The sequence below is a fragment of the Oryza sativa genome, chromosome 5 (genome assembly GCF_034140825.1).
Source record: "Oryza sativa Japonica Group chromosome 5, ASM3414082v1".
In the NCBI taxonomy this organism is placed as follows: Eukaryota; Viridiplantae; Streptophyta; class Magnoliopsida; order Poales; family Poaceae; genus Oryza; species Oryza sativa.
In genome coordinates, this window is record NC_089039.1 from 1,637,932 (window position 1) to 1,653,727 (window position 15,796).

The window sequence follows — 15,796 nt, forward strand, 5'->3', positions numbered from 1 at the left end:
TGGCTTGAACGAGGGCTCGTGCCCAGGTCCTAGCCTCAAATGGCGCGGGTCGGGGCTAGTGCCTGGGGAGATCCGCGTGTCGAGACTGGCCAGGCCGGGAACGTGGTGACCGAGGGTTATGGATGACCCGATTGTGGGCCTTTGCCGATTCCCCCCCGGAGTTCACCACGCCCCGGGGCACGGCTCGGTTCTGGGCCCCGTTTGGCGATTTTAGCCGGCCCGGGCCACCGAGGGCAGGATCGAGCACGAGCGTGCTAATTCAAGCCAAGATTCTTCGAAAGGAAACAATGGCACAGACACAGTCCTTAGGAAATCGAAAATGCTTTTATTGAAATACGGAAGAGAAAAAATATAAGCTTATGCATGTGGTGGCCCGAGGGGACCTCAGGGTGAGCTCGGATGGGAGAACCGCCTCCGCGCCGTAGACGACGAAGAAAGGCGTTTCCCCGGTTGCTCGGCTTGGCGTGGTTCGGTTCGCCCAGAGCACCGCTGGCAACTCCTCGATCCACGAGTCGCCGTGCTTCTTGAGGATATTGAAGGTTTTGGTTTTGAGGCCCTTGAGGATTTCTGCGTTGGCGCGCTCCACTTGGCCATTGCTTCTGGGGTGGGCGGGAGAGGCGAAGCAGAGCTTGATGCCCATATCTTCGCAGTAGTCACCGAAGAGTTCACTAGTGAACTGGGTGCCGTTATCCGTAATGATACGATTAGGCATCCCAAACCGAGCAGTAATGCCCCTGATGAATTTAAGCGCGGAGTGCTTATCGATCTTGATGACCGGGTAAGCCTCGGGCCACTTAGTGAACTTGTCGACAGCGACATACAGATACTCGAACCCGCCCGGGGCCCGCCTAAACGGACCCAGGATATCGAGCCCCCAGACAGCAAACGGCCATGAAAGAGGTATGGTCTGCAGGGCCTGGGCCGGCTGATGGGTTTGCTTGGCGTGGAACTGGCACGCCCTGCACCGCCGGACCAGGTCAACCGCATCGTTGAGAGCCGTCGGCCAATAGAAACCCTGGCGAAAGGCCTTGCCAACCAAGGTGCGTGAGGCGGAGTGGGCTCCGCACTCGCCTTCATGGATATCGGCAAGAAGCTCGACGCCTTGTTCCCGAGGAATGCACTTCAGGAGGACTCCGTTAGCCGCGCGCCGATAGAGGGTCCCTTCCACCAGCACGTAGCGCTTGGAGATGCGCTGGATGCGTTCACTCCCTTCGCAGTCCTCGGGTAGAGTCTTATCTGTGAGGTACGCCTGGATCTCAGTGATCCAAGCAATCAATCTAAGGGAGCTGGGAGCACTCCCCTCGGGTCCCGAGGCCTGGACTCCGACAGGCCTCGGGGGCCGTTCAGGCGCGTCCGTCTCCCCTAGGGGGTCGGGCCGCGCCGACAGCTGGGCAAGCCTTTCTTAAAAGGCGCCCGGTGGGGTCTGGGCTCGCGAGGAAGCGAGCCTTGAAAGTTCGTCGGCGACCGCGTTATCCCGTCTGGGCACGTGCCGAAGCTCTATCCCGTCAAAATGGCGCTCCATACGCCGCACTTGGCGCACGTAAGCGTCCATCTGCGGGTCAGAGCACTGGTACTCCTTACAGACCTGGTTAACGACCAGCTGGGAGTCGCCTAACACCAGGAGGCGACGGATCCCCAGTCCAGCTGCCACCCTGAGTCCCGCAAGGAGTCCCTCGTACTCCGCCATATTATTGGTCGCCCGAAAGTCGAGGCGAACCAGGTATCTGAGGACGTCTCCGTTTGGCGAGGTCAACGTGACCCCCGCACCGGCGCCCTGAAGAGATAGGGAGCCGTCGAACTGCATCACCCAGTAGGCGGTGTGAGGCAGCTGCGAGGGGCCCGAGCTGGCCTCGGGGACGGAGATGGGCTCAGGGGCCGGGGTCCACTCTGCCACAAAGTCGGCGAGGGCCTGGCTCTTGATTGCGTGGCGTGGTTCAAAGTGCAAATCGAACTCAGAGAGTTCGATTGCCCATTTCACCACCCGTCCAGTACCCTCTCGGTTATGCAAGATTTGGCCGAGGGGGTAAGACGTAACCACCGTGACCCGATGCGCCTGAAAATAATGGCGCAACTTCCTCGAAGCCATCAGAATAGCGTAAAGCATCTTCTGGGCCTGAGGGTATCAGGTCTTAGCGTCCTGGAGGGCCTCGCTAACGAAGTAGACAGGCCGCTGCACCTTTCGGCGGGGCCGATCTTCTTCACTAGGGGCCGCATCTCCAGGGCGCTCTTCGTCCGAGAGGCCGCGCGGGGCGCACTCGGCTTCTGTGCCGACGACCTCGGGGTCGGAGGGCGACAGGCGCGGCCTTCCCGCAGTGGCCCCGGGGCCATCCTGGGGGTCGGGGGCGCCTGGCACCGTCGGACAAGCAGGCGGAGGGCCAGCTCCGGCCGTCGGGGGCCTCGGGCCGCCGTTCGGCTCGGGGGCCTCTCCTCCCTGCTCTCTCCCGGGTCGAGTCGACACAGGGTGGGGATGCGCGGGGTGAGGGTTGTCCTCGTCGCGCTCCACAACCAACGCCGCGCTGACCACCTGCGGGGTTGCTGCTAGGTAAAGTAGCAGCGGCTCATCTGGCTCCGGGGCGACCAGGACTGGGGGAGAACTGAGGTACGCCTTCAACTGAGTGAAGGCCCGCTCAGCCTCCTCCGTCCAGATAAACGGCCCGGAGTGTTTGAGGAGCTTAAATAGGGGTAGTGCCTTCTCTCCCAGCCTCGATATGAACCGACTTAGGGCGGCCATGCAGCCGGTGAAGCACTGCACATCCCTAAGCTTGCTGGGGGGGCGCATCCGCTCTATAGCTCGTATCTTCTTGGGGTTGGCTTCGATGCCTCGGGCAGAGACCAAGAACCCAAGAAGCTTGCCCGCAGGCACGCCGAACACGCACTTATCGGGGTTCAGCTTTATGCGGGCGGAGCGGAGGCTTTCGAAAGTTTCCGCTAGATCCGAGAGTAAGGTCTCTTGGTTGCGCGTCTTCACAACCAAGTCATCAACATAGGCCTCAACATTACGTCCTATTTGGCTACCCAAAGAAATTCGAGTAGTACGTTGAAAAGTAGGACCTGTATTCTTTAACCCGAAAGGCATTGTCGTATAACAATAAGTTCCAATGGGGGTAATGAATGCAGTTTTTTCCTCATCCTCCCTAGCCATGCGAATCTGATGATAACCAGAGTATGCATCTAGAAAACACAAAAGGTCGCACCCCGCGGTGGAGTCGACAATCTGATCTATGCGTGGCAGGGGGTAAGGGTCCTTAGGACATGCCTTGTTAAGGTCGGTGTAGTCGATGCACATCCGAAGCTTGCCGTTCGCCTTGGGAACGACGACCGGGTTCGCCAGCCACTCCGGATGGATGACCTCACGGATGAATCCGGCCTCCAGAAGTCGCGCCACCTCCTCGCGGATGAAGGCTTGACGTTTCGGGGCCTGCCGCCGCACTTTCTGCCGGACCGGCCTTGCGCCCGGCCGCACGGCAAGACGGTGCTCAATCACCTCCCTGGGGACCCCGGGCATGTCCGCCGGTCTCCAGGCGAAGACGTCGGCGTTTGCCCGCAGGAAGGAGACGAGCGCGTCTTCCTATTTGCCGTCCAGAAGACCACCGATTCATGTGGTCTTGGACGGGCCGTCGCCCAGGGCAACCTCTTTGACCGGGACCTCGTCGCACGTGATCATCCGCTGCCTCGGGGCGGCTGGGACGGAGGTGCTGAGCCTCTCGTTGCCACCCTCGGGCTTGGACGCGGCGGCGAGGTGGTCCGCGCGCTGCTCCATACAAGCAAGCGTGACTTTGAGGTCGCCATGGACAGAGATGGGGCCACCGGGGCCCGGCATCTTCATCTGGAGGTAGGCGTAGTGGACCGCCACCATGAACTTCACCAACGCGGGCCTCCCTAGGACCGCGTTGTAGGGCAGACTGAGGTCCGCCACATCGAAGTTCACCCGCTCCGTGCGGAAGTTGGCGGATCCACCGAAGGTGACCGGGAGGTCGATATGACCTAGCGGCCAAGTGTGCCCCTGCGTCACACCTACAATCGGCTGGGACGGCCGAAGCACCATCCCCGGGGCCTTGATGGCGTCAAAGGCTGCGGGGGAAAGGATGTTGAGGGCTGCACCCCCATCTATGAGGACACGCCCCAACTTCACGTTGCTAACGGTGGGGGAAACCACCATCGCGATCTGTCCTCCCCGGGCAACGCACGGCGGGTGGTTGGTCTGGTCGAAGGTGAGGGCAACCTCCGACCACCGCGCCCGCCGCGTCGCCTCATGGGTAGGGGCCGCGGCCAGAAGCTCTCGCTTCATGGCCTTGAGGCTCCGACGAGAAGCGTGAGCGCATGCTCCCCCATCGACGGTGGCGATGGTGGCCCCAGGCTCCTGGAACCCTAGGTCATCGTCGCCATCGTCGATGTCCTCGGCGGGGGCCTTCTGCTTGGCCTCACTTTGCCGGTTGCCGGAGGGAGCCGCCGGGGCCTTGCCCTCACGGCGCTCCTGCCTCCTCTCCTCCTCCCACTTCCTCGTCCACTCAGCCAAACTTTTGACCGCGCGGCAGTCCGCGAGGTCGTGGAGGGAGGTGTTGTGCACGGTGCACCACTTGCCGGTCGGGCGCTCCCTGCTGGGAGCGCCGGCCTCCTTCTTTTTGTCGCTCGCAGGCCTCCCCTTTCAGGTGGCCCGCGAAGCGCCCTCGACGGCGAGGACGTGACCCTCGTCGTCGGAATGGGCCGACCTCTTCTTCCTCCTCCTGTCCCGCCGCCCTGACCGAGCGGCGGATCCGGGGGCGGCCGAAGCTGCCACACCGGAACCGGTGGAGTTCCAGGTCCAGGCCTCTTCCTTGCGAGCCACACGGTCCGCGAGCTGAAAAAGCTCCGCGGTGGTCTGGGGCTCCTTGGAGGCGATCTTTTCGAGCATGCGGTTGTGCCGCACGCCCCCCCTGAACGCGTAGATTACCGCGTGTGCGGGGATGCATGGTATGGTGTTGCGGACTTGACAGAACCGCTGAATGTACGAGCGAAGAGACTCATCGTCCCTTCGCTGTACCGCATGCAAGTCCGCTTCTTCACCTGGGCGCGGATATGTGCCTTGGAAGTTCATGGTGAACTGCTAGCACAAATCCTCCCAAGAGTGGACCGACGCGGGCGGCAAGTTCATTAGCCAACCCCGCGCCTGTCCTTTCAGGGCCATGGGGAAGAAATTCGCCATGACCCTGTCGTCACCCCCGGCGGCCTCGATCCCGGTCATGTAGACCTGGAGAAACTCGGCGGGGTTGACGCTTCCGTCATATTTTTCGGTGATGGTGGGCCGGAACCTTGGGGGCCAACGGACGTTCCGAAGGCTCGCCACAAAGGCTCGACAGCCGACACCACCAATCGGGGGCACGGGGGGCTGGCCCCCGCGCCCGAACCGAAGTGGCGCTCCGGACGAGGAAGCGCCTTCCGTTGCGTGGGAAGCGTGACGACCATTGCGCCAGCGCTCGATACTGAGGCGGGCATCCAGCCCCCTACGCACATCTTCTTGGGTCGGAGGCGTTGATGTCACGCCCGGAAATTCACTAATAATTTCCGAACTAATTTGTGCATGAAATCCTCGTCCAGGAATCAGCCGAGGTACACAAACTGACAATTTAATATACAAATCCATCATAATAATAACGTTACATACTTACAAAAGAAAAGAAAAACAGCAGCGGAATTAACGGTCTAGCGATGGCTTCAGCTCCACTCCCATAGGCAGCTCAACTGGGGTATAAGCCAAACGTCTTCTCCTTCTGGATCCTTTATCTTCAACTGAGGTTTGATGATTATTGCAAGAATGAGCATATGACATACTCAACAAGCCACACAGCAAATATGCAAGTGCACAAGGATTCCAAAGGATGGCATAATATAGGCTCATTTGCGAAAGCAGCATTTAGCAAAGAGTTAAGAGTAGTAAAACAGTAGATTAATTAATCAGAAGTTTTAATCAACACTGAACAGCACACCCATGCTGTACAGGCCCAACCATCCTGAACAACCATACCCGGCTGAACAGATCTAACTCCAAACCAGGAGCTAAGCAAATTATTACCAGTTATTACATCCATAATTATTGTGAAAGGTGTGAGACTAATCACGAAAAACATTGCTCAACCCGCCCATAACCGCGGGCACGGCTATTCGAATAGTTTTACTCTGGCCAGAGGTGTACCACTGTACCCACAAGACACGATTCCACACATGTTGCCATGCCCCGAAATACCACCACGGCATTGCAAAGGGGGAAATCGTGACAATACCCTTTGCACAACACAACTCAAAACAGTGCACCGTTCCTGGATCATAATCAACCCCTTATAAACAAGGCATGGACTCCCCAGCGACCCCCGTGGACTTCTCGCCACTTCTCAGTCTGGCGCACTATAATGAACCATGCTATACAAAGGATAAAGCCGTTGCCCACGCTGGCTTGTGGTTGGTACGGTTAATGTCTCACAACAGTAGCTCGCGAACCGGTCCTTAATTGTCATGAGCACAACCATCAAAACCATATGCTCACAACCCACCTTAACCAGGTTTTAATTATCAATTAATTAACATCACACGATTAACCATCGTGAGCTACCATTAAATATAACCATAAATAATAATGTAGTATATATGATTCATCCCATTAGTGAGCTAATGTTTCTAAGCATTGCTAAGCAATTATATATATAACTTTTAGCTGAACCAAACCAATACATAAGGTTCAAGCTAATCAATTTATTACCCAAGGTATCAAGGAATAGGGCATTCAATGCAAATTGGCCATAACAAAGGAATAGGTTCACACCACCCGGTGACATTCGAAAATAAATGCACAGTTGAAATAAATAGAGAATTTAAATATAGGATCAACATGCTCAAAGGATTGTGTTTAGGATCTGTGTGACTTGCCTTGCAATAATCGATCTTCAATTAACCTTCTTGATCACTTCCGACGCACTCACGAACCTTCGCAACGACGGAAACGACAAGCTAACACGCAAAACGAAGAAAAAGACTAATAAAAACCAAATAAACAGTACATAAAAAGTAAACAAACATGTAGATCATAATTTTAGATGAATTATGAGACTTGAACGGCCTCATTCCGACTTCAAATGAATTTATTATGAATTTTACAAGATTAAATCTAATTAAAGTCCATTTAAAAAGACTTAAATAAATTTAATTCAATTTATGGACAATTTTAATATGTAGATCTTTATTTTAGAAAAATTTAGCAACTTGAACCACCTGAAACGGATCTATGGTTATTTAGTTATGATTTTCCGAAGATTTCATCTATTAGAAAAAAGGAAAAAAAAAGAAAGGATGATGATGTCAGCATGACATCACCCACGGAGGCCGGCTAGGGTTGGCGACCTCGCCGGAGCTAGGGACCTTGGCCGGGTGATTGGAGGACACCTACGCGTAGAGGACGACGAGGCGAACCCAACGGTACTCACCACAACGACAAACGACGAACGATGATGGCCGGCGACGAAGAGGACGGCGGCGGCGGCTCGGCTTGACGGCGACGGCGGAGCTCCGGTGGTCGGCGGCGAAGGGGGACGGGCGGCCGAGGTTCTCCTCACCACGGCGCACCTAACGGCGGCGGCGGCAAGCGGCGGCGACGACGCAAGCGACGGCGCGGCGTGGCTGAAGACGGCCGGCGGCGGCGGCGAACTAAGTGCGCGCGGCGGCGACTCTACGGAGCACGGGAGACCACGGGAGATGGGGCAAACGAAAGAGGGGAACTAGGGGGTCCTATTTATAGCCTTGGATTGAAGAGATCGGACTCCTCCCGCAAGAAATCGATCCGAGAAAATCAAAACTCGGTTTTGGAGATAAACTCGAAAACGAGTTTGATTCGGGCAAGATACTCAACCATTTGCTCCGATTATTGAGGGGAAAGATAGAGGAGGACGAGAGGATAAAATCCCCTCAAAAACCCGGAAGAAAAAGAGCCGGATTGGAGCGGATTTGAGGGAGAAAAGGGGCGGCTCGGGCGACGGCTTGGGCTCGGCCGGCCGGCTGCTAGAGGAAGAAGAAGGGCCTGACATGTGGGCCCCACATGTCGGTGCCTAGAGGGAAAGGGTTTTTGAACTTTTTCAATTAAAAAATAATTCGTGAAATGATGTTTCATTTATTAAAAATACTTCCCTTGCTCAAACAATTCCCAGAAAATTCTAGAAAATAGAGGAACAAGCAAAGTATTTAATAAAATTTTATCTAACCCAATTTTATATTGAGATTTAGCACATTAAAATTAGATCTTCTCTTTTAAGCTTTTAAAATCATTTCTAATAATTCCTTTTAAACAACAATTTATAATTTAAGGATTTTAAACAAGAAAAGCACTTAACAATTATAATTAGATCATTATTGATCAAATAATTACTGAACTGTTCTCTGTATCATTTACATTTAGGAATTGAGCTCCGAAAAATCCGAGAAAATTCCAGAGAGTATAATTAACCATGGAGAATTTAATAAAAATTAAATCCACCCATGCTTTATATTTAGGAAATTTTATTTCCCACATTTAACTTCACTTGTAAATTAATGAACATTTCATATAAATTCTATTAATAATTTATTAAATAATTTATAAATCCTAACACGAAAATCAGGGTGTGACAAATCTACCCCCCTTACAAAGAATCTCGTCCCGAGATTCGGAACGGCTAGAAAGAAAAAGGAAATAGGTAAACTGCAGTCTATCTTATTCCATAACTCCGATAATTATTCTGAGGCTTTAAAGAAAACTACTGCCGCTTTGAAACTGGTGGCTGAGTTGTAACACTTGAAGACACAACTCTTGAAGACGCAACTGGCACTGCATTGGCTCCTGTGACGACAATGTTGTTGACTTGACCTTGCGGCTGCTGACGCTTCGGCTTCGGACACTCTCTTGCAAAGTGACCTGGCTTGTAACATTTGAAACACACCCGCTGTTCCCTTGCTGGTTCTGCATTTGTTGCACTAACATGTTGATCAATTGGGTCTGTTGAGCCAGCACTTGAGCAAGGGTTGGGTTCTCTTCATTGTTATTGTTTCCACTTCCACTAGCGTGAGTGTTCACCATCTGTTGCAGATTAGAAAGGATAGAAGGAGAGGGGTTACACTAAAGATAAGACCTTAACCAGGTTAACACTGATCTGATGTGTGTAGACCATTATATTGTTCAAGTTGATTAAGCAAGCAACCTAGTATAGTCACACACTCATCAATGAACTTCTCCAATGATGGGAATGCAACCATACCTACACACAAAGCAAACAACAAACGTTCTACCCTACTAACTATTCTTCAAAATTACTTTGGCGGTATAGGTGCTAAGACAGGATCCAAACTTCATTCCATCTTGACCACTTGGCACTTCAGTTCTTCCTCGATCCACTTTACTTAACCTCCTTAAGTAGACCTCATTGGTGTCTTCAAGTTTCAACCACTAGTTTCAGAACTACTCAAGTTGAACGAGAGAAGAGAGTAGACAATGAAACAATTTGCAAAGAGTTCTAGATAAGGAAGAAAGGAAAATTTTCACAAATTATGTTTTCGGAAAAATAGTCCTTAAGGTTTGACCATTTGGCTTATCCTACAGTCGAGATGGCTCTGATACCAACTTGTCACGCCCGGAAATTCACTAATAATTTCCGAACTAATTTGTGCATGAAATCCTCGTCCAGGAATCAGCCGAGGTACACAAACTGACAATTTAATATACAAATCCATCATAATAATAACGTTACATACTTACAAAAGAAAAGAAAAACAGCAGCGGAATTAACGGTCTAGCGATGGCTTCAGCTCCACTCCCATAGGCAGCTCAACTGGGGTATAAGCCAAACGTCTTCTCCTTCTGGATCCTTTATCTTCAACTGAGGTTTGATGATTATTGCAAGAATGAGCATATGACATACTCAACAAGCCACACAGCAAATATGCAAGTGCACAAGGATTCCAAAGGATGGCATAATATAGGCTCATTTGCGAAAGCAGCATTTAGCAAAGAGTTAAGAGTAGTAAAACAGTAGATTAATTAATCAGAAGTTTTAATCAACACTGAACAGCACACCCATGCTGTACAGGCCCAACCATCCTGAACAACCATACCCGGCTGAACAGATCTAACTCCAAACCAGGAGCTAAGCAAATTATTACCAGTTATTACATCCATAATTATTGTGAAAGGTGTGAGACTAATCACGAAAAACATTGCTCAACCCGCCCATAACCGCGGGCACGGCTATTCGAATAGTTTTACTCTGGCCAGAGGTGTACCACTGTACCCACAAGACACGATTCCACACATGTTGCCATGCCCCGAAATACCACCACGGCATTGCAAAGGGGGAAATCGTGACAATACCCTTTGCACAACACAACTCAAAACAGTGCACCGTTCCTGGATCATAATCAACCCCTTATAAACAAGGCATGGACTCCCCAGCGACCCCCGTGGACTTCTCGCCACTTCTCAGTCTGGCGCACTATAATGAACCATGCTATACAAAGGATAAAGCCGTTGCCCACGCTGGCTTGTGGTTGGTACGGTTAATGTCTCACAACAGTAGCTCGCGAACCGGTCCTTAATTGTCATGAGCACAACCATCAAAACCATATGCTCACAACCCACCTTAACCAGGTTTTAATTATCAATTAATTAACATCACACGATTAACCATCGTGAGCTACCATTAAATATAACCATAAATAATAATGTAGTATATATGATTCATCCCATTAGTGAGCTAATGTTTCTAAGCATTGCTAAGCAATTATATATATAACTTTTAGCTGAACCAAACCAATACATAAGGTTCAAGCTAATCAATTTATTACCCAAGGTATCAAGGAATAGGGCATTCAATGCAAATTGGCCATAACAAAGGAATAGGTTCACACCACCCGGTGACATTCGAAAATAAATGCACAGTTGAAATAAATAGAGAATTTAAATATAGGATCAACATGCTCAAAGGATTGTGTTTAGGATCTGTGTGACTTGCCTTGCAATAATCGATCTTCAATTAACCTTCTTGATCACTTCCGACGCACTCACGAACCTTCGCAACGACGGAAACGACAAGCTAACACGCAAAACGAAGAAAAAGACTAATAAAAACCAAATAAACAGTACATAAAAAGTAAAAAAACATGTAGATCATAATTTTAGATGAATTATGAGACTTGAACGGCCTCATTCCGACTTCAAATGAATTTATTATGAATTTTACAAGATTAAATCTAATTAAAGTCCATTTAAAAAGACTTAAATAAATTTAATTCAATTTATGGACAATTTTAATATGTAGATCTTTATTTTAGAAAAATTTAGCAACTTGAACCACCTGAAACGGATCTATGGTTATTTAGTTATGATTTTCCGAAGATTTCATCTATTAGAAAAAAGGAAAAAAAAAGAAAGGATGATGATGTCAGCATGACATCACCCACGGAGGCCGGCTAGGGTTGGCGACCTCGCCGGAGCTAGGGACCTTGGCCGGGTGATTGGAGGACACCTACGCGTAGAGGACGACGAGGCGAACCCAACGGTACTCACCACAACGACAAACGACGAACGATGATGGCCGGCGACGAAGAGGACGGCGGCGGCGGCTCGGCTTGACGGCGACGGCGGAGCTCCGGTGGTCGGCGGCGAAGGGGGACGGGCGGCCGAGGTTCTCCTCACCACGGCGCACCTAACGGCGGCGGCGGCAAGCGGCGGCGACGACGCAAGCGACGGCGCGGCGTGGCTGAAGACGGCCGGCGGCGGCGGCGAACTAAGTGCGCGCGGCGGCGACTCTACGGAGCACGGGAGACCACGGGAGATGGGGCAAACGAAAGAGGGGAACTAGGGGGTCCTATTTATAGCCTTGGATTGAAGAGATCGGACTCCTCCCGCAAGAAATCGATCCGAGAAAATCAAAACTCGGTTTTGGAGATAAACTCGAAAACGAGTTTGATTCGGGCAAGATACTCAACCATTTGCTCCGATTATTGAGGGGAAAGATAGAGGAGGACGAGAGGATAAAATCCCCTCAAAAACCCGGAAGAAAAAGAGCCGGATTGGAGCGGATTTGAGGGAGAAAAGGGGCGGCTCGGGCGACGGCTTGGGCTCGGCCGGCCGGCTGCTAGAGGAAGAAGAAGGGCCTGACATGTGGGCCCCACATGTCGGTGCCTAGAGGGAAAGGGTTTTTGAACTTTTTCAATTAAAAAATAATTCGTGAAATGATGTTTCATTTATTAAAAATACTTCCCTTGCTCAAACAATTCCCAGAAAATTCTAGAAAATAGAGGAACAAGCAAAGTATTTAATAAAATTTTATCTAACCCAATTTTATATTGAGATTTAGCACATTAAAATTAGATCTTCTCTTTTAAGCTTTTAAAATCATTTCTAATAATTCCTTTTAAACAACAATTTATAATTTAAGGATTTTAAACAAGAAAAGCACTTAACAATTATAATTAGATCATTATTGATCAAATAATTACTGAACTGTTCTCTGTATCATTTACATTTAGGAATTGAGCTCCGAAAAATCCGAGAAAATTCCAGAGAGTATAATTAACCATGGAGAATTTAATAAAAATTAAATCCACCCATGCTTTATATTTAGGAAATTTTATTTCCCACATTTAACTTCACTTGTAAATTAATGAACATTTCATATAAATTCTATTAATAATTTATTAAATAATTTATAAATCCTAACACGAAAATCAGGGTGTGACAGTTGACGAGGGAATGGCAGACGAACGGCGGGTAACGGCTGCCGCTCGCCGCGCCCTCCGCCTCGACGACACGGAGCCGGCGGTAGCAGCGCCAGAGGCCTTGGTGGCGGAGGACCGCCCACCGGCGCCTAGGCGCTGCTGCGCCGTCATGACCAAGTCGGCCACGTCATCCAGCCAACATCGGGCTGGAGTCTCTGGATCGGGGACAACGGGCGGGTGACGCAAGAGCGCGCCCGCAGCTTGGAGCGCGCCCTGGGGCGTGCTGCCATCGCCGTAGACGAGGAGGCGACGCTCCCCGTCTCGCCGTCCTTCTCCATCGCTCGTGGGCGGCGAAGTTGCGGATCTTTCGACCCCCTCGAGCGCCTCCTCCCGCCTAAGACTTCGGCGAGAGGGGGGCGGTGGAGTACGAGCTCGACGACGCGGGTTCTGCTCACTGTCGTCACCGCTAGCGCTCGGAGAGAGGTTGTGCGCCACTGCCCGTTCGGCCATTGGGCTGAGCGGGAGAAGCTTGGCGCACACGAAAGAGGACGAGGGCTTAGAAAAACACACGCGCCCCCTACCTGGCGCGCCAGATGACGGAGCGTGGGGCTCCTCACCGGGAGACCGCGCGGGCCACCCTTTGCCGGTTCGGCCGGGGGCGCTGGGTGAGGTTCTAAGCCCTTGATCTGTGGAATGGTTCGCGAGAGAGCAAATGCGCAAGACACGGGCGATGTAGACAGGTTCGGGCCGCTGAGAAGCGTAGTACCCTACTCCTGTGTTCTGGTGGATCTGTGTATGAAGGAGTTACAAAGAGCTGGAGAGCAAGAGAGTTCAAACTCTAGAGACCCTCTCACTCCTCTTTTCTCCAGTCCCCCCTCTTGGTAGGCATGGTCCTCCTTTTATATCTCAAGGGGATACCACATACACCATTTCTACCTACCCTTCTTTTGGGTGGGGACCCATCCTACTTTGACCAAAACTTGGCTCGTACCTTCGCCTGACACCGGGATAACCCTGTCCTCCCTCATTAATGGGCGGAGATTTGCAATGGCTGCTGTCCGAATGACCCTCCGATGGGATGGGTCATACCAACCTCCACTCCGCCGGAAGCAAGTGCAACGTGGAAGCACGGTTGTTTGCTGATGACGTGACCGGCATCAGACCAGTCACAAACCGGTCATTCTTGTCTACCACGTGTCAGTTTAGCATGCCACACGTCAGCCCTTCTTCATAAAATGACTTCCTTATAATGGTTGCGATGAAGCCTGGTATGAATCTAGCCGGGACCGACGTGCTAACTCCAGGAGTTCCCACGCCGGCTCCGTCTAGGGACAAGTGCCTAGAGGCTCTCATCATTCCGACGGGACGGGGCGAGGCGTGCGAAAGGCCGCCTGTTGCCACCTAACTCGCGATCTGACCGGTCTGTGACCGGTCACACACTGTGACCTGTCACGGACCGAACGAGTGTGCTGCGCTGCATTAAATGCGGCGTGGGGCGCTCGTCCAACCCGCAATAAACGCGGTTAGGTGAGCGCCGCTGTGCTCACCTAACCCACACACGTGGCGCCAAACCCTCAGGGGGTCGGGGCGCCCCAGCCCTCGGGGACAAAACGGGAGCGGCCCGACCCCTCGGGGAGATAGAGGGAGGGGCGGCCTCATCACCCTTGGGCCCGACCCCCCCGAGGGGGTCAGGCCACGTGGGTGACCGCGGCTGCCCCAAACCTCTAGTCAAGATATCCCCGGTCCCATGTCACCGACAGACATGGTATGTGGTGGGTCCTAATGAGATTTAGTCAACTACTATTAGGTATGTGGTATCTATAACTATGACAATTATGCTATTTTGTATGATAGTACAAAGATCCATGGATCTCAATGTATTTTTTTTTCAAAAGCTAGGGGACCCAAACCAACTTTGGTCTCTATATAAAAAGCTCTGCAGCTAGAAGAAACCACCTATAATAAGATTAATAAGATTAATAGTTACTATACATAGTGTATATATATGTCATGATAAGTATGAAAATTAATAGGAGTAGATGGTTTCTGGGATACGATTACCCTTAGTTGGTCAATAGTAATCCTGTTATGTTGTTGATTCTTGCAATGCACGCTCCACGGTACGGCCATGCTGATCTTTCTCTCTCGACCTGCCGGAATTTCCACAACATGTTGTCCTTCCAGAGAACTACACCGTACTGTAGAAAGTTGACTATAAATGTGGATAGAAGTATCATGGCCGTGTATAGATTTATTTTTTTTCTAAAAACGTCACATCGAATGTTTGGAGACATGTACGAAGTATTAAATATGGATGAAAAAAAAATCAATTACACAATATGCATGTAAATTGTGAGACGAATCTTTTGAGCCTAATTACGCTATGATTTGATAATGTGATGCTACATTAAACATTTGCTAATGACGGAGTAATTAGGCTTAATAAATTCGTCTTGCAGTTTGTAGGCGGAATCTATAATTTATTTTGTTATTAGACTATATTTAATACTTTCCGTGTACTTAAAAAGATTTTGGCCAAGGAACTAATCACAGCCTATAGAGGAGTATTCCTACGTGATGAGGGCAGTGTTAGTTCCCTTTAAACTTCAAAAAATTCAGTCACATTAAATATTTGGACATATGTATAGAGCATTAAATATGGACGAAAAAAACAAATTACACAGTTTACATGTAAATTGCGAGATGAATCTTTTGAGCCTAATTACATCATGATTTGACAATGTGATGCTACAGTAAATATTTACTTTGCTAATGATAAATTAATTAGGCTTAATAAATTCGTCTCGCAGTTTTCAGGCAGAATCTGTAATTTATTTTATTATTTATCTATATTTAATATTTTAAATATATACCCGTATACTAATAAAATTTGGCATACGAAGTAACCACTGCCGAGATCTAGGAACAAAGGGGAAATGGACATCCGGCCGGAGATTACGTGTGTGCATGCGCATGCGTGTGCTGTCAGCTGCCAATCTGGAGTACTCCAGCTACAAACATGACAAGTTCATCATCCATGACTTGACGTACAACATGCACGCGCATGCATGTCAGTCTGTCGCCACCA

At 50.3% G+C, this 15,796-nt stretch overlaps 2 long non-coding RNA genes across 2 annotated transcripts; both read right to left on the reverse strand.

Annotated features, from left to right (window-relative positions):
* Nucleotides 1-5,524: 5,524 nt before the first annotated feature.
* LOC136356477 (uncharacterized) lies at nt 5,525-8,059 on the reverse strand. Its single transcript, XR_010741319.1, has 3 exons — nt 7,452-8,059; nt 6,898-6,978; nt 5,525-5,766 (listed from the first exon to the last, which is right to left on the reverse strand). It is a non-coding gene; the product is annotated as an uncharacterized lncRNA (long non-coding RNA).
* Nucleotides 8,060-9,626: 1,567 nt separating this feature from the next.
* LOC136356480 (uncharacterized) lies at nt 9,627-12,162 on the reverse strand. The gene is made up of 3 exons (XR_010741321.1): nt 11,555-12,162; nt 11,001-11,081; nt 9,627-9,869 (listed from the first exon to the last, which is right to left on the reverse strand). It is a non-coding gene; the product is annotated as an uncharacterized lncRNA (long non-coding RNA).
* Nucleotides 12,163-15,796: the final 3,634 nt, after the last annotated feature.